This window comes from Erithacus rubecula (assembly GCF_903797595.1).
Source record: "Erithacus rubecula genome assembly, chromosome: 2".
NCBI lineage: Eukaryota > Metazoa > Chordata > Aves > Passeriformes > Muscicapidae > Erithacus > Erithacus rubecula.
Window position 1 is genome coordinate 11,206,456 of NC_136685.1, and position 24,175 is coordinate 11,230,630.

At 41.3% G+C, this 24,175-nt stretch overlaps 1 protein-coding gene across 7 annotated transcripts in view; it reads left to right on the top strand.

Moving 5' to 3' along the window:
- The first annotated feature begins 12,141 nt into the window (after nucleotides 1-12,141).
- Nucleotides 12,142-24,175, top strand: part of CYRIA (CYFIP related Rac1 interactor A) — a 54,909-nt gene continuing 42,875 nt past the window's right edge. For all 7 annotated transcript variants that reach the window (XR_013773292.1, XR_013773293.1, XM_079298118.1 and 4 more), the window contains exon 1: nucleotides 12,142-12,266. The gene's annotated coding sequence lies outside the window, so the exon portion shown is untranslated. The remainder of the gene's footprint in view (nucleotides 12,267-24,175) is intronic.

Genomic DNA, 24,175 nt, shown 5'->3' on the forward strand with positions numbered 1-24,175 from the left:
TATGTGTTTTGAGGCGACGTCTGCTACAGGAAAAAAAAAAAAAGATTTCTATAATCACAATAGAATTTTGTGAAAATACATTGTGAAATGTTTTCTTTGACTTTCCTTCATAGCACATATTATTGCTATAGCTATGTCAATTATCCAGCCCTTTATTGCTGTTCTTAGCAACTTATCCAGGCCACAATAGCCATTATGCCTTGCTGAGATGCACATAGCACAGCACAGTGCTAATGCTCCAGCTGTGAATGGGAAATCAGGGATGCAGTCACATTTTTCCTTACTGCATGCAGGTAGTAATTAAAGCTACTAGCCATTTTCTTCACTGGATTCTCTCATGGCTCTCTGAAACTCCCAAACTTTATTAAAATACAAATCTGTGCAATGTTTTTTCTGTGCAAGGTATAAAGTCCCCTTGAGAGCAATTGTTTGTGAAGTAATGGGCTTCTGTTGTGCTTTAAAGTAGTTCTGATATTTCTGTATATACAGGAACACACGTCACTGTGCACATGCAAGTACTTTGTTTGCAGTTTGGGTTTTATCAGCCTACACTAACATAAACATGCCCCTGACAGTTATGGGACTATGCAGATACAGTATCATAACATTTTAAGACTTCAAAGAGGAATTCTTGCTATTAGAGGGTTTTTGGAGTTCTATTATATGCACAAGAAATGGCTACAACCAGAAGGAAAGGGAATCAGAATGCTCAGGTTTATTTAAGAAAATCTAATTAATATTGCTGCTCATTTGCAGCTCTTACTTCACAATTTCATGCTTCATGGTTTTTTACATAAAATCTCGTCTTGGTTTATTTGTGACTTTTCTAAACACTGCAGACTAAAAGTTCAGTGCCAGCTGACTTTGCCTCCTATCTTTTTTTTTCAATGACAAGAGCGTGTGCACATGTGTTTCCTGCTCGAGGTGAGATTCATATTTACAGGATATGGAAAGTTAGCATCACAAAAGTAATGACTGTGTAGAAGGAAACTCACTTTCGTTAGCAGGCATCCTATTTACTCTACTGTCACCTCCCATGATATGCCACATACCATTTCAGACACCAAAGTTCTTTTAGTGAAAACTTCCTGCACAGAAAATGGAAACTTCGATTAAAAAACAACCAAAACAAGCTGAGTTTACCCTGGGAAAAAACTTATCAGGGATATCTTTCCTCAGATAGACCCACCCAGCTTCTACTGAGTCCACTGATCACATATGAACTTGATCACAGAAGATTATGAAGAATTATTTGGTGCAAAACCCACTGGATTCTACTCACTGGGAGGACTGGCTCTGGCTGTCTTCAAAACACTTTTTCCAAAACCTTTTTATTATGACTGAAGCTTAATTTTTCTGGCAGCAGCTGAGGAAGGATTCCTGGACAGAGGAATAACATCCAGTGAGATTGGACAATGGTCCTCAGCAGCTATCTATAGGATTACTGTGGGATAAAGATGGACAGCAGCAAGTTTGTATCCATAAATCCTCCTGAAATGGACCCAGAGCCCCAGCCACTGTGTTGGAGACACCCCATTCAAACCAGTGGCTGGATTCACAATGGGGTCATGGTTACTCTGCCTACAGATGGGCACCACAAGAACTGGAAATTAAAGGGGAATAATTTTCCATGCACTTAACTCTCCTACAAATCCTCTGCACTTAAAAACAGGGCTCCATGTGACTTCAACTCAAAGCACTGAAATTAATACAAAACCAGGAGAAATTCCCATGAAATGGTGCAAAGACTATTTGCTTAATTTTTTTAGGGTTTCTGAAAAACAATAAGTAAATAACTATTAATTTGAGTGTTGCAAAAAATGGCAGGCTTTGCATCATTGTTTTAACAATGAAAGTTTGGGATGCTGATTTCACCCCAGAATCACCTGGAACCATTTCATGGCTATAGGAATGCTATTCCAGGGCTATAACACTAACATTTAAAATAATGTAATTTACCCATTTGATAAATTATATTCTGTGAAGCAAGATTTGACCATAAGTCAGCTCATGTGAATGACTGAATTTAGAATCATGGAATAATATTCTTCTCTGCTCTCTGATGCATGAATTTAATTTTGCACAGTGATACGGATCACTGAAAATGACCATTTGCAGGATTATGGAAGAGCTTGCCACTGATTAGAAACCATTGAGTGCACAAGAATTTAGGAAGAAAAAGGCTGAGAATCAGTATAAAGATCTGAAGTTCTAGCTCTGAGAAAAAAAAATGTGTGAATGGTTCACTAGTTACTAAAATAGATCGAGTGTTACAACAGCAAGAGCTTGTAGACGTTCCTTGTGTAATAAAAAATATGGGTGGTAGCAAATTATATTGCTGTGAAGAGCAGATGAGGAGAGACGCCTACTGAAACCTGATGCTGCCTTTGAACTTTAAAATTTTGACTTAATAAGCTTTGCAGTGGCACTGCTTAGCAAAGAGCTGTCACGAAGGGCAGAGTTGCTTTATTAAAAATCCTCAGCATTTCCATAAAGTCCTGATTCAGAAACAGAAGGAGGAGTTACACTGAACTTGACTGCTGACCTGACAGTGAGAATGGAGCTATTGTGCCCAGGACTGAATATGCATATCTGTGCTTCTCCCAGCTTCACAGGGCAGCTCCCCTCCAAGGGAGAGGAACCCTTTCGAGATCTGAAACTGCTGCTGCCAGACACTGGAACCCTGAAACCCTACACTCTGTAGGTTTCATAGCCATTAAGAGGTTAAAATACAACTTTTAACCCTCTCCCTTTTTGTGCCCTCTGTTTGCTGTAGGGTAACCAATGGATGGCAAGCCATGTGCAGCAGCGTGGCCCATGGCATCATCTTTGTGCTATTCAGCAAACTGCAAGCTAGATGTGCTCAATTAATGGTGAAGATTGTCAGGGAAGCAGAGCTGGAAATGCTTATTTGGTACTGCATGAATTGAACCTGCTTGTTTGAATAAAATACTAATTACCTCACTGACTCTTTTGCATTAAGCCTTCTCTTTATGCTGTGCTTTACTTGGTGAGAAGGAGTTAGTACAATTCAGCACAAAATGTGATACAAACTAATGCTTGGGAAGGAAAAGCTCTAATGGCACATTAAGTGTTGTCAATTGCATGGCTTTCTCTATTATTGCTGAGCTTTCAGGATAAAGAAAATACCATCTGTAATCATTGGCTGCACAAATAAAACACACAGAAAGGAAATTCATTCCCTCATCTTGAACCTCAGAAAAAGGCAAGGCTCTTTTCTGCTCTGCATGTGTTACTAGGAAGACTAGCATGCAACTGAATCACATTTTTCCCCCAGATTTTAACTGAATTTCAAACTCTGGGATGCAGATATACGTGCTTGTGATTTGATCTAGTATTGAAGACAAGAAAAGCTATTTTACTTGACTTCTTCTGTGCCATTCTTGAGACACAGAGGTTGTCTTCTCTAGGAAATTTTTTAATCCTTTTTCAATCTTCATCTGTGGTTTTCTTTTGTCTTCATCCTGATGGAAACTGTGGTGCAGTTAAGCATTTTCTTGTTAAGGCTGCACTGAGACAGAGCTCTTGGTTCTAATAGCTCTTTCTAAAAGTGATACCAGCAGCAGTAACCACTTATTTTTAGCAAACACATGCAGAAAATGTACTGAAAGACTTAGAGAATATGCTTCATCCCCTTTTTCTGTTTAATTTATTTTATGGAAAATTAATTGTTCAATAATTCTGTGTTCAGTTTCTCCTCTAATAACTGTATGTACAGAAATTTTATGAAAGGAGAAATAGTTTTCTATTGCCACCTATTAATGAGTTAGAAAAGACTGTTTGCATAATCTGTTATCTGAAAAATACTTAGTTTTGCAATGAAGCAACAAACTGAAATCACTCTGAGGTAGAACTGCAGGATGCCTAACTAGGGCCATAGCAAGAAGCAATGCCAATGCAACAAGATCCTGAGTTATCACCAGTGGTGAGAAGCTTCTCTCCCTAGAATGAAAGCTCAGCAAGGCAACATCATCACAGGAAGATGGCCTTGTGGGCTTTGGGATGAATGGATCTCCTAAGGTAAAAGAGGGAGAGGAATGAGATTAGGAATTATTGGGTAAACAGAAGAAAGTGAGATGGCATATGATATTTATTTCTTAATCATAGCATTTGATGGGAAAAATGAAGCAAAGATTTACTATCTATTGCTTATCTCTACTTGGTGGGAACTAATAACAGCTTTCTAAAGCCCTTGAGAAGGTTATCAAGGAGACCCATCCCTTCTGCATCCCTGGAAGTTTTCAAGGCCAAGTTGTATGGAGCCCTGAGCAATGTGGCCTTGTGGAATGAGATGATTTTTAAGGTTCCTTCCAATACAAACCACACTGTGATTGATTCTAAGAGAGGGACAGGCTCTCCATGGCAAATGGAGCAGTTTAAACACATGTATGCTGGAAAAAGAATGTATGCTGGTTGTAAGGCAGTGTCCTCAACTCAAGGACAGTCATGAGCAGAGCTGCTTTCACACAGAAGCTGTGCAGTTTACTTTTTGAGAGTTTTCAAGATCCAACTGAATAAACAACAGAGCAACATGGTCTGATCTCAAAGTTGACCCTACTTGGAACAGGATGTTGGACTAGAAACTCCCTGAGGTCTCTTCCAACAGGAATCATTTCATGATTCCTTGAGCCTATGATTTTTCAATTTTTTTGTGGACACAAGTCTTTTTCCACACATATAAATGAACCTTCCATTAATCCTTATAGTTGACTCAGAATTAACTACTGTTCATTATAAACGTTTGACTGCTGACTATTGACTTTCCATAATTACTGCTGTATTGATCTTTCAGATTAATGATATTTTATTTAATTTACATATAGACTCAATTTTTGTAAGAAGAGATGTAAAATTATTTAGAGAACTCAGAACATGTTCAGCTTCTAGTTCAGATGCCAGAAAAGGCCAAAATAGTTTACTAAGAATAATGATATTTACTCTTCTTTTAAGTAGTTTTAACATCATCTAGCCAAAGGATCATATATGAGCTATAATTATTCTAATTCTAATAAGACAGAAAAAATAATAATGCAGTTTTGGGAAGTGAGGAAAACATTATCTCAATGTTCCTAACACTTCTATTGCTGTGCTGTTTGTATTGCATGCTAGACAAATGATAGTCTAGGCTTGGAATGTCTAAATTGTAGAGGGCTTAAATTGTTTTTATGTTGGCACCATCTCAAGTGGAATCTAACAGTACTGATACACTTATATTCTCTTTGAATTTGTGCACTCCTTTTTAAAGAGGTAGCATTCTTGATTCTTCAGATTTTAGGTGAAAAAGTAATTATAGGAATGTGATTTTTTTTTTTTTTGTCAAAAGACATGTAAGAGTTTTAAACTTATTTTCTTGTTCTCAGATAAATTAAAAAATGAAAAGGAGAGGCCAATCTCCTACTGGCTTGCATGTAGTATAAATGTTCTACATTTTTGAAACATGGACAAAGAGGAAAAAGGGCCCTGAAGAAAGAAACTCACTATATTTACACCAAGTGATTTTTACACATACTGATATAGCAAAGAACAGTTAAGTTAGCCAAATAATTGTAAAACTTAGTTTTTCAAATTCCTTGAGTTTGCTGGGCACTAAGCAGATGCCCACTCCAGGAACAATCAATCCATCCCTCTCCACTCTGTGCTGGAGGCTGTCACATCTACTCATATCTTCTTCTAGAGTTGACAGGGTGAGCACATCTTAATATGGTTCAGTCAAAATGAAGTGACCCAGGAGAGAACTACTACTTAAACTGTTTAATTTAACCTGTCTCATTTTGACTACAATAGCAAATCATCCCACAAATCTTTGGGGGCAATAAACAGAGGCAAGTTGTGAGTGTTAATATGGCAGTACCAATAAACTGAGAAGATGACATCCATTCACACCTTAATGCTCCTGCAAAGGAAGGTCTGGGTCCTGCAAATCCTTTCCAAATAGTATATGCAAGACAGGGTATTAGATTATGTTTGGTTCAACATGTTCTTTAAACAGTGGTGCTGCATACATAAAGCATTCAGTAAAAACAGTATTTAAAGCTACAAAGTTAAGAAATGTCAGAATCAAGATTTGCATGTACATTACCCATAGTCCAGTTGGGCACTCATCCTTCTTTCTGGTTGAAAAGTTTATAAACAATGGGCATTCATGTACATGGATTTTTCAAAAGTTGAATCCACACTGAAATAATATGGGAAATTCAAAGCCTGGCTTTTCCTATTACAAAAGACAGGAATCTAATTTAGCAACCCAACTGTTATTTGAAAACACTTGTGTAATTTCCTATAACAACTGCTCATCAACTTCATACAGCTTCAAATTGGAGTCCTGGCCTTTTAAATTATGTACAAAGATTTCAGCACAGTGAAGTTCAGTGACTGCCATGCAGCAATGGGGCAAAATTAAATGGCTGAAATTTCCATTTCCATCAGCTCTGTCCTCCTCTCCTTTGAAAATGCCTGCTCAAGGAAAGCCCTACTGCTTATTTCCTGAAGCATGTTCTGAATAATTTGTTGGTCAGTAGCTATATGAATATAAATAGAAAGAAGGATCCTAGGCCACCTGAAAACTTTGGTGGCTCAGGAGTTGTTTCAGAAACAGTTCTCTTGCTACATGTAAATTTAACTCTGACACATGCACAGGAAAAGTGACTGAGGACCGTTTGAGTCATCAAATTTATTCTGGATATAACTAAGTCCTACTGGTCAGCAGAGGAAAATAATTTTAGGAGTAGAACAACAATAGTTTTGTTCACTGAGGAGTAGTTGTAGGGCTGTGGTTCAGCTTACCAGCCATGCTGCTAGAAAAATCTTAATTTATTGTTGTTGCTTTGAAAGGAACTACATAGGCCTGGCTGTTCAGAATATTCAGACTCCATGACTTGGATCCAGGCTGGGAGCTCTTCAGGAACACAAATCTAAAAATCCAGGAAAGAATAATCAAGTTCTATAAATGTTCTGCATTTATAGGGTATTATACATGGCATATTTCTATAAACAAGCTTTATCCCTGATGAACTCCATAGATCCTACCAAAACTTAAAAAAAAAAAAAATTAATACTAGAATGTACCAAAGATACACAGGTTTCTGTAAACAGCCTTCTATAGCAAACATAAAAAAAATATAACTGACACATCACCACCACAACCAGAAGCCAGCTCTCTGAAAAATGTCCTTTCAATGACATTCACACATGATATGATAACACATATATATAGCACTTCAACTTTGTGTTGCTGTAGATGCTGTGTTAGCTTCTCAAGCTTTCAAGTCAGCATTCCTAGGTGTGGGAATGTTGGGAGCATTCGCTCCTCTGCTTCTCTCCATAAATTCTATATGAGTTTGGTGAAAAATACAGCATTTTCAATACAGAAAATAGCAGAGAAGAAGCAGGGCTGTGGTTTGGGATAATCATGACTTCGTGGGACACAGGTTGGGTTGCTGCTTGCTTCCCATCTTTGAGTAAAAAAGTATGTGAATCATGCCAGGTACACATTTAAGCTGGATAAACACACTGAAGAAAATGTCTAACAGTTTATTTAAAAACAAAATTCTAACTCATATAAATTCCTAATCATCTATCTATAGCTCTGAACGATGGAAGTTATCCATCTTGTATTCTCGTGATTCCTGCAGCATTGGTTACCTCATTTGCATAAAATGAATAGAATAAATCGTTACGAATCCAAAAATATACGGTTGCCAGGATACATCTTGCTCGATGCAAATGAAAATGGGTTTGTGCCGACCAGCTTAAAGTAGTTTGGAACTTAGACATTTTCTTATTAACATTAATAGTGATAAATGAAACATTCCATATCCAGTGAGCTATTGAAATTATTAATATTTGTTTGGCAAAAGGAATGTTACTTGAATCAAATCTGGACTAATGTCTGTACAATGTAATTCTACTAAAATACCCTGAGGTTTTACTGTAGAAGCAGCATTCAGAGTGAATATCCCATGCTTGCTTCTTAGAAACTTCTGAATTTCAATGCTAAGTTTCTTGTTAATTATTTTTATGATTTTCAGTGCTACAACCTTAACAACAAGCATCTATCAGTGTATAGAAACACTAATTTTATGCTTTGTCCACCCATAATATGTGGGTAAAGTAGTTACAGCTGACAAGCATATAAAAATAAGCCCTGGGATCTAACCACATTTCTATACAATATACACAGATAAACTTGTTTAATCTGCATTGAATGCCTAATGAAAAAAAAATGCATACAATAATTACATTTTTATTGTTTGCCATTCAAGTTGTATATATGTCTTTAAAAGGTAATTATAAATCCTATATATTGATTTCCAAAGAGGAAGATAAACGGGGATGAGATTTCCAGCTGTATTCACGTGAGTGGTGTAGCTGCTCTAATCTGCCATGGTTGGACCCTTGTCAGCAAAGGGCAGGCTGCCCATGCCTCTGCCAATGTCATGTGCCAGTTGATACAAGAGAGAAACTGCTTACTACAGTCAAGGCTCAGTGTGCTCTGAGAAAAAAAAAAAAAACAAACCCAAAAAAACCACTCTTCATGCTGAAGATACCTGAGAAATTGAGATGAGGAAGATTTCTCTACCTCCTCACTAATGGTTGGTTCTTTGATGGGAGAGAAAAATACTGACAAAGCCACAGCAGCACTATTCTTTCATAGGGAACAATTTCAGACACAAATCAAAGTTGCAAAATTTTATATTAACTCTCCCCTCTCCTCTTCTGATTTGTTGTCTTGGAAGCTATTGGCTTCACTCCTAATTTTCAGTCACATAATTAAAAAAAAGAAGATTATGTCCCTAAATTATAAAATAGCACTGAGGTTCCTCTTCAGAAATTGCCATTACAAACAATATCAGTGGTATTGTGAATTATACGAGTGATGACAGGATCATACTGAATATTCATATAATTTAGTTCACAGAATATATAATTATCCTTTTTTTCTGTGTTAACCGCAAAAATAAAAGGCTACCAAATGAGGAAATGATTAAGGGGCTAATGGAATGGGCACTGAAATTAAAGACCCTCTCCTTTGAATTTGGTAATTTCTGAACAGAGTTCTAAACCTTTCTTTTCCTGAAAATGCTCTTTTTACTAACCTTCTTCCTTTCTATCTGCACAGAGCTAAAATGAGCATTAGGAAAGATTTTCTTTTGTTCTACAAATAAATTCCCACATGTAATACTGGAGAAAAGTGCTAGATAAATACATTAGTTCTGCTTAGTAAGTTAAACATCAAAAGCTGAAAACTCCTGCACCCATCTGTTCAGAGACTGCAGGTTGCATCCAGGAGATTTGGATGCTGCATAAAGCCATGAGTTTCAGACTTACAAGGCACCCTACTCTACAAAAGACTAAACAACACTGTTCCAGGTAGATAAAAATACAGGTATTTGCCAGTATTGCAGATGACTCTATGAATCATTCCTGTTTAAGAAAAGAATCTATGTCACCATTCAAATTTCAGATGTTATAAGGCCAGCACCTAAAAAAATCCAGAGATTGCTGCTAAGCTGCTATGTCCCAGTTGAACCATGGCAACTGGTTGTGTACACATTGTCATAACCATGAAATAAAATGTGCTAAAATCCCCTCAGATTTCAGATTGCAAATTGATTTGGATGGGATTCAGTGTGAGCTTCAGACTCCTAAGTTTTAGATGTCTGTCAGCAGGTGTCTTTAGCTAAGTGACTTAAATTTCCACTGCAGTGATGACAGATTCACTTAGATAGCAATGGGCATTCTGACCTACATTTATCTACAGGTCACAGGACCCACAGGTGCTTCTACTGGAAGACCAGTAGAAAATAAGGCAAGATACCCAAGGGTGACTTAAAAATCTGCATGTTTGTGCTTATTCTACCCATGAATCAGGACTGGGGTAGCTTTAGGCTGTGATCACCACACTGGCTGGGCAATTGCACTGCTCACCAGAGAACTGATTGTAGGTGCATCTTGTGATGTGTGAAACTACTTCATGAAAGCACCAGATCTGGACTTTAGTACTGCCTGTAATGGGAGATTAGACACCTAAATAATGTCTAAGAAATGCAGGTGTCTATATACCCAAATTTAGAGGCACAATTCACCAGTGTAAATGCAAGCACATCCTGAGAAACCTGAGAAAGTTTAGGGTGCTTGAGGTATTGGGATGGGACTGGTAGAGATGAGACAGAAATTTATGGTATCTTGAATCCCTTCAAAGAAAAATCTGGGTGATATGTGAGATCACTCAGAGTATAAGAGATAAGAAATTACATTACTGAGGAATCTGATCCCTACACAATGTGCTGCAAACTGAATTTGCCTCACACAAGCACTGAGATAACAGTTTCACACAAACAGCTGTGGCTTGGCTACTATGCCAGTAGGCAGTTAAATAATTGTTTCCTGGTCTCTAACATCATTGTCCAAAGCTGAGAATCTGAAATCTATCACTCGCCTGCCATTTCCCCTACAGGCTGATCAACCTCAGTCTTACAGTAGTATGTGGCACTACATGTAGATGTTCTACAGTTTGTTTCATCAATATCTAGCAGTCCCTTTATTCTGGCAGGATTTAAAAGTTGGAATTTTCTAACTCCTAAATATTAGCTGTATGCAGAACAAAAATATTCTTCTGGCTAAGTCCTTCATGTATTCAGTGTAGACAACTTGAGAGCATACATAGCATGCAGTCATAGAGTCAGGATATTTCCAAAAGATATCTGCCTCTTCTTTTGCAAAAGCATCCAGTTCAAGACACAACCATTAGAAAGCAGTCAGAATGCATGCCTCAGAAAAATAATTAAAAGGGGACATTACGTTGCTAGCTGGGAATCTGAGGTTGAGTTCTTTCTCCTGGTTCAAGTTTTTCATGTGACTGTTCTTCCCGCTTGGAAGTGGAGCAATGCTATTTACTTCTTTTAAAAGGTACTTTGAGACTTGTGGGTAAAAAATGCAAGCCAGCAGCTCAGTGTTCTGCTAAGCTGGGTGCTGTAAGGGGAGCTATACTAAATGTGCTACAGCACACACAGCCTTTTAATAGACTAAGTATGTCACTTGAATTATTTTCTAGCTAGACAATTTGGAATTTTCAGACCAAAAAAAGAACAATTCAAGGACATCTGGACCCAGGCCGGGTAAAGGGAAGAAGTTAAATCATGACAGTGATGCTGCTCTGGAGTGTTTGCTCAGAGGGAGTGACAGGCCAGAGGGTCAAGGCAGCAGCAGGCTCAGCATGGTCACAGCTCCACCAAACCGCCCTGCTTTGCAGCGCTCCAAAACTTGCCTTATTCATGAGAATCACACCTCTCTGAGCACCCAGCTCTCCTCAACACTTGCCCGAGGCAGAACGCAGCTGTGAACTCTCAGGTTCACTGGCACAGCGCTGTGATGGCTTTGTGGTCAGCATCACAGCTGCTCACATTTAAAGTGCTCAGCAAGCAAAGCCCTTTGAACAGAATGAGCAGGTATTTCTGTACTGTACTTCTAATACTGTCACTGTTAGGCTTTTTGTTTTGTTTTACTTTTTTTGCTTTCTCGCTGTAAATGAGGCACAGACTAGGTTTTGGGGAAGGGGGAAACCAAGTGCTGCACAGGCATTCGACTTTAACCTCATTTAACCCTCATCACAGCAAGAGGAAGTACAAAGTATTTTCACGAGCTGTGAATGGGCTCAGATCTGTTTTTGACGTCTTGAGGAAGCGCTGCCTTCTGCAAAGCCAGAAACACAAAAAAAAATGCATGTGAAGCGCGGAACTCCAGGGTTTACACACAGGCACCGTCCCGCTTCCCCGCACCCCAAAACAGAGGCCGGCGGAGAGCGGGGGATGGTTCCCTGCGGGACGGGGAGGGTCTGGGTCAGAGCCGATGTCCCGGCAGGGCACAGCTCGGGTGACAGTCACACGCACCCTTGCCCTGTTTCCTGCAGACAGCCCAGCGCCCCGACCGCCGGCTGGGGAGCCAGGGGTCCCTGGGTACGGCCTGCAGGGGGTGGGGGGCCCATCCCCATCCCATCCCCATCCCATCCCATCCCATCCCACGGCAGGGCGCCCGACCTCGCGGCGGCGGGAGGCGGGCCCGGGAGCCGCGCCCGGGGCGGCCGCCGGCGGGAGCCGCACGCAGCTACCGCGGGGCGGGGCGGCTCCGCCAGCGTCGCGCTGCGCCGGGCGGGCTGGGCCGCGCCGCAGCGCCGGCGGCTGATTCGGAGGCAGCGGCGGGGGATGGACGAGGGTACCTGCGGCGGCCAGCGGCGACGGGCGGCCCAGGTAAGAGCGGGGAGGCACGGCGGGGCCGGGGGCTGCGCGGGGTGCGGGCTGAGCCGCCTCCGCCGCTCCTTCTCTGGGCGCCCCCGCATCGCGGCGGGGCGGGGACAGCGCGCTGCAGCCCCGGAGTTTCCCCGCTCCCCTCGCCCTCTGAGCCTCCGCAGCCGCCTTTGTGCCCGCTCCCCGGCCCCGGGCCGCCCTTCCCGCGGTGCCCCTGCCCCTCGCTCCGCCGGGACCCGGAGGGACACGGCCAACTGTTGCCTGGGGAGCCGCCAGCGGCCCCGGGGCGGTGAGCGCCGGCGGCGGCATTCGCCCCCAGCCCCGCTCGGAGCGGCGTGGGGTGCGGTGCGAGCCCGAGCGGAGGCTCCCGATTGGCCTCGCCCGGGCGGGGAGAGGCTTTCCCGGGCACTGGGCTCTCCGGGGTGGAAGTGTGCGGGCTTTGGCTGGCGGCGGTGGATGCGGGGACGAGCGGCGCGGCGCGGGAGCGGCTGTGCCCGCGGCAGGGCCCGGGGAGCGCGGCGGAGCTGCCCCGGCTGTCGGTCAGACAGCGCGTCCCGTGCCTGCCCGCGCTGAGGGCGGCGGGGGAGGGGGCGAAGGGAGATTAGGCTTCAAACTTTGATTTTACCGAAAACTTTCTGTTGTGGCTGCTGGTGATTGCTGGATGCGGGGTGCCATAACCGTGGTGTTTCCAGAGAGCTGTACCTAGACAGGAGATGAAAGGCTCTGTAGTGCTGCATTCATCTCGTTTAAATCGCTGTCCATGTTGGGAGGTGTTACAGCCAACAGATAGCACGCTTGCATCTATTCTTCCTATTGTTTTTCTCCTAATTTGATCCCAAGACCGCTTAGTTTTATTTATTTTTATCTGGGGTATGTTTTGCTGAGGTCTCAGTAGTACATTGTGGCACTGTGTAAAATCGAATGCTGTGTAATTCGCTGGCAGCACAGCGAGGCTCTTAACTGCACAGGCTTTCAGTGCTGCTGCTAATAACTTGCCGAGGGTGGTGATGTGAGTTGATTTCCAGCCTGTTCCTGGTCTCAAATTGCCATACAGACCATCTTTACACTCTGTTTTTGTTACCAGTTCTAGTCAGATTATATGCGTCTGGGAAAAGAGTAGCTTTAGGGGACGGAGATGTCTTTGCTTCTTCTCTTTTGACCATCTGCAAGGCCATAAAAAAATTAAAATTTCTTTGGCAGTAAACTCTTAGGGGAGCGGGGGGAAGATTTGGAATGAAATGCTGTCGTGACACGAGGTTGCATTGTGGGCAAAGATTTTCACATGGTCAGCACAGCTCTACAAAAATACCCCAACTCCTATTACACGGGGAAGAACTGAGCTGATACTTCCTTTTTCTCTGTTATGGTAACTTTTGTATTTCTGTAACATGTAAGTAAGACTGTTACATCAACAATTCACTTTTTAAATGTAATCTAAAAAAATTAACCTCATAATTTCTTGCATTTAAATCTCCTTTCTGCCCTTCTGTAATATCCCCCCTCCCTCATCTCACCAGGCCCAAATTAAAAACTAATTATAAAGTCGTACTATTCCCTATGGTAGACTTTTAAAAAAATGTTTTAATGAAGCTAAATTACAGATTATGGGAACATCATGAAAGGTTTGACTTAAGTTTATAAAAAGCATAAAATAATAACTGAGAATAAAATTTTAGAAATTTTATTCAATGTAAACTCCTGTAATATAGTTTAACTGCTGGTCTTTAAAGTTTCATTTGATATAAACTCTGGCAAGTACAAGCAAGGCTTTCTGAGTTACTTATATGGTTTCTCAAAGACTGTGCAGTATTTTACTGCATTCTGCTTTGTACCTTTTCAGTATGCTCCTGTGCTGCTTTTGCAGTGATGCTTTGTTTTTTTCCCCCGTGAACTTCTGCTCTTTATTAAAAACTGAAAATAAACAAACCACAAGTGATTAAAAAGACAATATATGCCAGTAATTACAATGAAATCCCCTTGATTAAGTCAAAAAGGATAAATGGTGATCATCTTGGGTACTATTGCATAGTTACTGTCATCAGATGTCGTTTTGCCATGACAGTGAATTTTACAGTGCTGAGAAGATAATTCATTGTTAGTGTGCTTGGCTTGTTCTCACGACATCATTTTTTACACTGTTTTGTCAGGCTGAAATATCTTGTCCTCAGCAGTATGGCAGCCTTACAAAGACACTGAGGATTTGCATGTGCAGTATGTTGCAGCTTTCCACGTTGTGTGATACACAAAATGAGCTCAAATACTAGATGTTATTTAAATGAATAACAATTCCTGTACTTTGACAGAAATAGTATTTGGTAGGTGTGCAGATACTATAAGTAGGACCTCTTTATCATATTTTTATCTACTTCCAAATGCCATTCTAATTAGAGTTTTTGGAGAAACTGTAAAATATTCATTGTGGAATTGCTGGCATTCTTTAGCACTAGATATATATTACATGCAGTAGCACATGAACGTAATCATCCAGTTCACATTTTGTACAAACCAGAAAAATGCTATTCCCTATCCAAATCTGTATGTGATCCAGACATCATTAAGTCTCCAGTTAAAATCCCTGGAGACAAATGGGGTATTTTACTGGGACCTATAATGTCAGTGGATAGGGGTGTATGAATGCTAACAATATATGTTAATTTCAAGCAGCCAAACCTCTTAATGGTTCCTCTGCACTGAATTCAGTATGTATTTGGATCCATTTCAATATTATCAATCATTCTTTTAGCAGTGCTTTCTACTCATGTTATCTAGGAATGCAAAACAGTAACACTATATCAGAGAAAACAGTTTGAGGGGCATGAATTAAAATATTTAATATATGGGGCAGTTCGAGAGCTGCAAAAAAATGCAGTCATAAATTTGAATTTTGTTGTTTAAATTAAAATTGTAATAAAGCTGCTCTGTACTCGTGTGAACAATGACAAGAGCAACTGAATGATTTGAGCTGTAGAGATCCTAACTGTTATGAAGTACCAGGAATTTACTGTTCTTCTAAGTAGACGAAATTCCAATTCTTGCTTCCATTTAAAATGAAAAATGTGTCTTATTTTCTATCTTTACATACTGCTCAATGCAAGTTCTTGATTTAAAATCATAGCAGTAGTTGATTCTACAGAAAAAAAATACAGTAATAGGTATAGAAGAACCTCTGAGGACTAGTGTGACCCAGTATTGACACACAAGTGCTTGAAAGATTTTATTTAGTACTGTGGGTTTAAAATGTTTAGAAATGATGCCAGCATGAAGATACCAAACATGAAATTTAGTTAAACATCACTCAGCCTTACCTTAACTCAGGAATGGTTATCTTGTCTAATATATGAACTTGTCAATAGACTAGAAAACCAGTGCTCTGAGGGACTTCTTTGTGTATATTACCCTTTTGTTTTTCTCCTGTCCATGACAGTATTTCTGTAGTGCTTTTCATCATGGACAGGTTGACAGATTTTAACAGCGTGGTTTGGATGACCAGCAGTGCACAAGGTGAAGCACCAGAAGTGTGAAAGTGCATAAGTCCTAGTCTTATCTTTGAGTAAATCTGTGTAAGGAATGTATGATGTTTAGAATGTGTGAAATGTTGATTTTGAAGGTTCCAGTAGCAGTGCAGCTTGTGGTGTGCCTATCGTAACTGCTAGTCTGGTTTGGTTCAAGTCTCAGGTTAATGTATGTGATTCAGAACCAAGTGTTCCTCAGGCCTGGTGAACAGCATCCATAACATCCATTCAGCTTGGGAGCTGGCATGTCTAGAGCATGGCATGGAGCATACTGAAATCTTGAGTTTGATCCCTTTTGTCTGTATGAGCTCGGGATAACAGAGTGCAAGTTTGCACGATATAAAAACACTGTGGAAGTGGTTTGGTGTTTTTAAGGGAATGTGTAGACTTAAACTGACATTTTAGATAAAAGTCATTCTGTACTGCCCTGTATCTCTCTGATACACACAGGTTTAACTTAAAATTTAAATAGTTGTTAGAAGCTTTCTTATATATAATTTATGGGATTTGGGCATGGGGGGGAATTCTCTCTGCAGTATTACTGCCTGAATTCATAAATTATTTGAGTGGCCTATTTTGCAATTAGATGCCTGAAAGCTGAGGCTGATGGTCCTAAAACCCATGTCTGAAAGTACACTTTTCTACATTTTTTTACTGTGAACAAAATGAGATGCACAGAGCTTCTGTTCTGCATCCATCCATAACTGTTATCACCAAGGCTGTTCTGGAGAGTGGAATCTCTCTCCTGCCTCACTGCCTTTTGCATCCAGAGATGGGAATATTCCCTCAGGATTAGAAAAGCTTGTTTTGCTAAGAAATAAGTGTAAGCTATTTACTCAAACTTAAGTAGAAGCATTTGCAATGGTGTTAATCTCCTCTCTTCATGTTTTATGGTGCATTAGTTGCATCCCATATTCATTAAGTGTGAGTCTGTCCTTTTCAGCTTTAAGTACCTTGAGCTCACATCACGCTCTTCCCAAGGGAGTGAAACAAGCAGAGTGTCATAAGCTGTCCTTTATTTCACCTGCAACCTTTGGAAAAAAACAAAACAGTAATTAGGCCAGGGGCCTAGACTCCTTCCCTGTGATTAAGACATTCAGGTAAAGGAAATCTGGTTTCTATAGGTGTTTCGTTCTTTGATCCAGTAAATATTTTTCCATTTCATAACTTCTGCAGGAATAGTCTTAGGACAGACAACAGCCTGTGGTTTAGGGCACTACCTTGGTGTGCAGAAATGTGGTTGGAAGGCAGTCTCTCAACCTGAAAAGAGCCTTCCACTTCTGCTTCCTCTGTGGATGCTCTCCTGATGCTTTATGTACTCGCTGGTGCTTGAGGACACGCTGCTGCCCTCTCATCCGAAACTTCAAAATTGTATGACTCCTTTCCTCAGGAGCTTGTGAAAGGAATGACTTTGTATCTTGCTTCTAGAGAGGCCTGAGGGTTTTACAACCCTTTTTAATAACACAGGTACCTCTTGAGCTTCCAGGAATAAGTGACATCAGTTTAAGGTACAGCCTTGACAACTTTCTTGCCTGTTAGCAGGGTGGCTTCCTGCTTGCTATCCCAATTATCTTACTTTCTCTTATGTACCTGAATTTGTTCCAGCCATGCTCAAAATTCTCCTGGGAGTTCAATTTGAGTTTGTAGACTTATATGGATTAGTAAATCTAAGAAGAGCTTAGATTTTTGAAGGGATGAAGGCCAGACTTTGGCAAGACTGAGGACTTCAGGAGAAAGTCTTTCTTGTGGTTTTAGGATGCAGTTTGAGTCTGGTTTGATTCATTTGTCCGGTGTAAATGTTTTGTCCTTGTTTTTGTAAATGTTTGCAACAGCTGTTGCATCTATAGTTGGTTAGCAGGCACAAGGATGCCAGAAGACCCATGGCCTGCATAGACCCATGTCCTGGAGCACCCACTGGGATATTTCAAAACAGCTCATTAGTATTTGGCTCTGCAACTGAACTGAGCCCAGTGGTGTCCCAAGACTGTTGTTGCCTAAGCTGTATGTGGTTATTCTGAGAAGTAGGAGGAAAGGGTTGTTTTCATGTTTTTCAAAGATATTTCAAAGCAAAACTGCTTTCTGTTTTATTTTCTTTATTGTGAGTGTATTTAATACCTAGCTTGATCATTGAAATTTTCATTTTGCAGCTGCTCCAGATAAAATCTGGAAGGTTAGCTTGAGTTAATGGCTTTCTGGGAAGAGGGGAGAAAGCTCATCTTCTGGTTTCTCTCATGCATGTTAATAATGGTGTGGAGATGTGGGGCAGAAATGCATTACTGTTTTTATCTGGTGTCGAAATGCTGAGTGATGGTGCCACTTAGACAGCAGAATTGGTTTTGGAGAAGAAGGAGAATTCTCTCTGGTAACTGATCCCTATGATTCTATCTCCAGTAAATTGATTTCAGAATTGTGTTTAAATAGATTCCATGGGAGACATACAGTAGTATTTATTTGGTATGGGTGATCTGTTGGTCCTAGTTTTTCAGAGGGGATTGCTATAATACTAGAAACTCAGGAGGGAAGCAATGGCAAGGGGAAAATTCTATAATTCTATATTCTATAAAATTCTGTATTTCATAGAGTTGTTGAGATCTGTTTAGAGAAGGCTAGATGGTTAAATTTGTTATGTTTTATTTCCAGGAGTAGCCTAATTTTGTCTCAGTTGTACTTTCTCCCACCCACATACACACGGTCTGACTCCCTGTACTGTATTGCTCTGTAATTGCAGTATTTTGCTTCAAGGAGCATCTGTAGGCAGTTGGCAGCTTCTTCAAATACAGATTTCATGATGGACGTTGGCATCTCTAGAAGCTTCTGGAAATAAGTCTGTAATCCTCTCCCTAATAATTTATAGTGGCAGAGGAAATGGGTTCTGATATTTTGTAACTGTTTTCTGTATTTTTTTATTACTGAAGCATAACAGCCCTGTAGGACTGACTGGAACACTTCCCTCACCCTCTCAGAAGGAAGGCTGTGTTGCAGCAGGGCTCTGTAATACCAATTACTGCTGGGATGGTTTTGCTGTTCCACATGAGATCATGATGGGGGTGCTGGAAAAAGAGTCTCCCTCAAAATCTGTTGTATGCTCTGTATACATGAAAGATTGTGTTATTATAGTGCAGTACTTAGGTCTGTGGCGTTTATGTTTTTAGTTAGTGAAGGTGTAAAAAAATCTAGTTAGAATTTTTTATCAACGTCTCTTGTATTCAACAGGAAAACAGAAAATATTTCCTGATCTTGAAGTATTTTGGGACTGTGTTGCCTGTAGAACTGATTTGTATTTCTATAACTAGATAATCCTGCTTCTTTTAGTTATTTTATTTTTCCCCAAAAGACAAGGACAGAACATGTATATTAGAGGTCTTAGATGTATATGTAATATGTTTGTCTGGTTTCATACTGCGAGACAGAAAATGATTGGGGTCTCACTACTTATGCCTTTGTTTTACAGAGGTTTTGATTCATTAAGGCACAGACAGTATCATGTTGTCCTTTACTGAACTAAAAGTAAAACTGCCAAAAAAATCCCCTTTTGTTCTGCTGCTGAGGAACACTGTGGGCTGCCAAATCCTGACAGTCTGAGTCACCACAATTGTAATAAAGTGTTTGTACTTTGGCAGTTGCTGTTATTCAGTATCTTCTAATTTATTCATAAGGCAAAGGGACACCTACAGGTTTAAAATACTACTTTTTTAAAGAAATAGTCAAAGTTTATAAAGAGATAACATTTGTCAATAGAGAATCAAATACACTGTGGTAACTCTTCAAAGCTTCTAAGGAGTAAATAGTTAATCTTTAACAATAAGAAATATACTTATATACATATATTTAACAAATTCCATGTTTTGTACAAGTGCAGTGCTAGACTTCAAAAATGATGAGATTATTTTTAACTCCTTACTGAACTCTGGTGTTTTGGCCATCTGATCTGAGCTGATAATGATCTGATAACCAGGGAGACTGCTTCCTTCCTAAAAAAAAAAAATAAACCAAAAAAATAGCAAAAAAATTTTAAGGACAGGGCCTCTGACCCTGGAAATGCTTATCTACATTTTAGCTTTGAAGTGTGGGCTATGACCCAGCAAGCATAGCTCATGTAATTGAATTCAGTTGTTTTCAGCATCACTTCCAAACAAAGTAGTCAAGTTTTAGTAGTCAAATTAAGTTGTAACAGTCAAATGAAAGTCAGAATGAGCGTGCACAAAGAGCTGGAGGGAAGCAGGGTGTCTCTGACTCAGTGGTGGTACCTGTGAGGCTGACAGGTGTGTTCCAAGGCTCACAGCAGGCGTTGTGCCCGTGGCCATGTGCACACTGTGGTGCTCTGGCTGATGGATCCTGCTGCCTGGGCTTGGGTGGAGATAGGAGCACTCACAAGTTCTTGATCCCATCACCTGTGCATGGGTTTCTTTATCATTTCTCAATACTGTGGCTGTTTATGGATGTGAGTTCTCATATTGTCTAGTTTCAGTTATTGAGGCAGAAACAATGATTCGTTTCTTTCCATTGATGAAATAACAGTAAGGCTTTTATTCCTTGATACATAGGGAATGTGTGTCATTTACCTTTCCCAAACATTGAAGTTTACACAGTTCTGTCTCTGAAAAAAAGTGCCAAATTGGCTAAACTGGGTTATTAATAACTTTCCCTGATTCCATCTTGTAAAGCTGCTGATGAAAAGGACTGAGGTGGGTGTGGGTGGTAGGCACTGGGCAGAGTGAAAGACATGGAAATTCTTGCAGCAGAAAGTACTATAATTTTAATTGCTGCTCGGTGTCATACTGTCACTACAGCTGTTTCCCAAAGAGGAGGTTTCCCTGCTATTGGCAGGACATTCACAAAGGAAGGAGATGGTAGATAAGCAAATGCAAATATATTACATGCCTTCTATCCTTTGGTTTTTAATACATGCTGTGGTGACGAGTTCAGCATGAAACACTCAGTGACATGTAATTATATATGCATTAAGTGTAAGTGGATTCACAGTGTTCCTCTCTGAGAGTATCTATCCATAAAGCACTGAGGTAGGGATGTGAGAGAAGCTCTGAGCTGCTTAATTCATGTGGCACTGCAGTCCTGCTCGGCTGCTGACTTCCTTTCTCCCTTTTTTTTGCCCATAAAAGGAGAAAAGTGCTGCCATATGACTCGCTTGAGAGAGAATCACAAGATGAGGTTGGGGCCGGAGGGAGGGGGCCACGGGGGGATGTTATTCAGGTAGCTTTGTTTCTTGTACATGATACAAAACATTCTACTTTCTGTGTTTAATGTGGTATTACTAGCAAAGTATTGCTATCAAACATTTCATTCTTATAACAGCTTCTTTTTCCTTTTTTTGCTTTTTGCATGGATGAGAGATTCTGAAGGGAAGGGGATATAAACGAGTTTGGAAGGAGATAACTTCAGTTCTTAGGGATTAGGCCATCTTCCAAAGCTGCAGACACTTTCCTGCTGGTTGTTAGGGAATGACTGTATGTGGTATTCTCCCAACTTGTGCCAGTGACTGTAGGTAGGCATGCCTGAATTCATTGCCTAATTTTGCACTGTTAAAAAGCTTCATCTCCAGTTTTTCCAGAAAGCAGACTAATTGGGTGCTTCTCTGAAGATTTGTTCAGACATCAAATCTGGACAACTCTGTGCCTTTTCACAAAGTCTTGAGCTCTCTTACTCTGCACTCTCACAGTAACTCTCAGTGTACAATAAAGCAAGAGTTGCCTGACTTCCTTTGACATATTCTGACAAAAAGCACAGCCCTCTACTGATGAGGGTCACAGTCTCAGCACAGAGCAAAGGCAATTAGCAGCTCTAAATGAGTTCCACTCAGTTTCTGGCAGGGACTGCTAGATGGTGTTTGATGGGCTCCTGATTCTGCATCAGAGTACACAGCAAGGACCAGGATGGTCAGCTCCAGCCATGCTGCCAGCTAAAGACCTGTGTGTGTGTTCAGAGCCATCTCTGAGTCGATGATTCACAGCATTGATCAGCTTGGGTTTAGTCAGCCTTGCGTGTTCCCTTTATTTACTGATGCTGTGAAGCGATTTGACATAGGGGCATACAAATCAGCTGTCCCTCTTCTTGCTCAGTCCAACACAAGGTGTTTTAGAAATCACAGAAAAATGGATGTCTCTGTGCAAACCAGACTTTTTTTTTTAACAACTAAGAAAAATTGAGATCTTCGACCCAAATGTTTACTTTCATATGGAATGAAACATTTTTTCAAGGAGTCGAAAGGGAGCTGGAGAAAATTAAGGTCTTAGTAATGAACAGTCATGTCCTACATTTCTTAGCATCACCCTTTTTTAATGTTACTCTAGGTGTCCTGGGAACAGAGCAAAAAAACCATACCAATTATGGATCTAAGTAATTTTTTCTTTTTTTTTTTTTTTTTTTTTTTTTTCTCTAGCTGTTGTTTTTTGGCTTTTTTTATTTAATCAGAGCTAGGATGTAGGCCAAGATCTGTGAAAAACAGATGTCTGTCTCATGCCTGCAGTGTTATCATCACTGGGATTTAATAAATTTGTTACTTCACGTATGTGGGTGAGTTTTTATTGTGCTGTTGACTTTTGGCTGTTTTTCTTGCAAGATGTGACAGTTTTATGGTTTATTGGAATAATGGTCTTTAGTTGAGTGTTGATGTCATTATTGAGATATATTTGTCATCTTTTCATCTGTTTGGAAGACTGAAATTGTACCTGCAGTTCAGAGCACTACAATTAAACTATTAATGGGTAAATCAGAGTGTGTGAGTTCATCTAGGACTATTGGGTTGGAGCAGATGGTTATTAGGTAGATTATTAGGTGGACTCACTGGACCAGATTGGCAGCTGCTATTGCAATAGTTATAACTGGGTGCTCAAGGTTTTACAGAGCAATAAGCAGTTTTGTCAGTACTGAGGTGGGTTTACCCTGGTTGGATGGCAGGTGCCCACCAAAGCTGCTCTGTCACTGCCCTCCTCAGCTGGGCAGGGGAGAGAAAACATAATGAAAAGCCTGTGGGTTGAGATAAGGGCAGAGAGATATCCCTTACCAGTGACTGTCACGGGCAAAACAGACTCCACTTGGGGAAATTAGTTTAACTTACTGCTGATCATATCAGAGTAGGATAATGAGAAATAAACCCAAATATTAAAACACCTTCTCCTCACCACACTCTTCTTCCTGTGCTCAATGTCACTGTCAAATTCTCTACTTTTTTACCTCAAACAGCAGAGGGGGGCAGAGAATGGATGTTGCAGTCAGTTCAGCCCACCTCTGCCCTCCTTCCTCCACACGTTCCTCCTCTTCTCCAGCATGGGGTCCCTCCCACAGGACACAGTTGCTCATAAACTTTTCTAATGTGTGTCCCTCCCAGGACCTGCAGTTTTTGATGAAGTGCTCCAATGTGAACCCTCCCAAGGGATGCAGTCCCTCAGGAACAGGCTGTTCCATCCTAGGTCCCCATGGGGTCACAGGTGCTGCCAGCAAACCTGCTCCAGTTGGGCTCCTCTCTCCACAGCCACAGCTCCTGCCAAGAGCCTGTTCCAGGCTCAGCTTCCCTCAGGGTCACAGCCTCCTCCAGGCACCCACCAGCTGCACTGTGGGCTCCCCCTGGGCTGCAGGTGGGTCTCTGCTCTTCCCCCAGGGCTGCAGGTGGGTCTCTGTTCCCCCTGTGCTGCAGGTGGGTCTCTGTTCCCCCCTGGGCTGCAGGTGGGTCTCTGCTCTCCCCCTGGGCTGCAGGTGGGTCTCTGCTCCCCCCCAGGGCTGCAGGTGGGTCTCTGCTCCCCCTGTGCTGCAGGTGGGTCTCTGCTCCCCCCTGGGCTGCAGGTGGGTCTCTGCTCCCCCCAGGGCTGCAGGTGGGTCTCTGCTCCCCCCTGTGCTGCAGGTGGGTCTCTGCTCCCCCAGGGCTGCAGGGGCACAGCTGCTGTCCATGGGCTGCACCAGGGCTGCAGGGGAACCTCTGCTCCAGCAGCTGGAGCAGCTCCTGACCCTCCTGCACTGGCTCTGGGTCTGCAGAGCTGCTCTGCTCAAGTGCTCACTTTCTCTCTGTCTGCTCTTTTGCAACAGGGTTTTTTTTCCTCCTTAACTCAGTTACCCCAGAGGTGCTGCCACCATCACTGATGGGGTTGGCCTTGGCCAGTGGCAAGTTGAATCATCCCATCCTGTTTGCATTCACTGCCCTCCCTACTACCAAAACCTTGCCACAGAAACCCAATACACAATACCATTGCTCTTAGGACTCCAGAGTAAGGAGTTGGCACATCCAGAAGGTGATCTGTAGGTCAGCAGTTGTGAAAGGGTTGTATGTTTTTGTATTGTCGAGATGGTTTTTCAGTCCCCTATGACACTACATAATCACACCTATACAGAGTTTTACACACACATAATTCTTGCCAAGTACAATATTTGCATCCATATTTGCACCATGGT